Below are 484 nucleotides of genomic sequence, written 5' to 3'. Positions count from 1 at the left end.
TGATGGAGTTGTAAAATAGTGCAGCTGCTTTGGAAAACAGCACGGTGTTTTCTCAAAAAATTAAAAATAGAACTATCATGTGGTCCAGCAATTCCACTTCAGGGTAAATGGTCAAAAGAATTGAAAGCAGCATGTTGAGGAGATATTTGTACACCTGTGCTAATGACAGCATTATTGATCGTAACCAAGAGGTGGAAGCAATCCAAATGTTCATCTGTGAATGAATGGATACACAAAATGTGGTATACGCATGCAATGAAATACTATACAGCCTTAAAAAGGAAGGAAATCCTATGACATGCTACAATAAGGATAAACCTTGAGGAAATTGCGCTGAGTGAAATGAGCCAGTTACAAAAAGATGAATACAGTCTACGGCCATGCCATCCTGAATAAACCCGATCCCTTCTGATCTCAGAAGCTAAGCAGAGTCGGGCCTAGTTAGTACTTGGAAGGGAGACCACCTAGGAAGACCAGGTGCTGT

At 40.7% G+C, this 484-nt stretch overlaps 1 pseudogene; it reads left to right on the top strand.

The window, feature by feature from the left end:
- Positions 1-370: 370 nt before the first annotated feature.
- On the top strand, positions 371-484 carry LOC112482208 (annotated as a pseudogene).

This window comes from Pteropus alecto, unplaced genomic scaffold (assembly GCF_000325575.1).
Source record: "Pteropus alecto unplaced genomic scaffold, ASM32557v1 scaffold35, whole genome shotgun sequence".
Taxonomy (NCBI): Eukaryota; Metazoa; Chordata; class Mammalia; order Chiroptera; family Pteropodidae; genus Pteropus; species Pteropus alecto.
The sequence above is the reverse complement of the archived record's forward strand: the minus strand, read 5'-3'. Positions and strand labels throughout refer to the sequence as shown.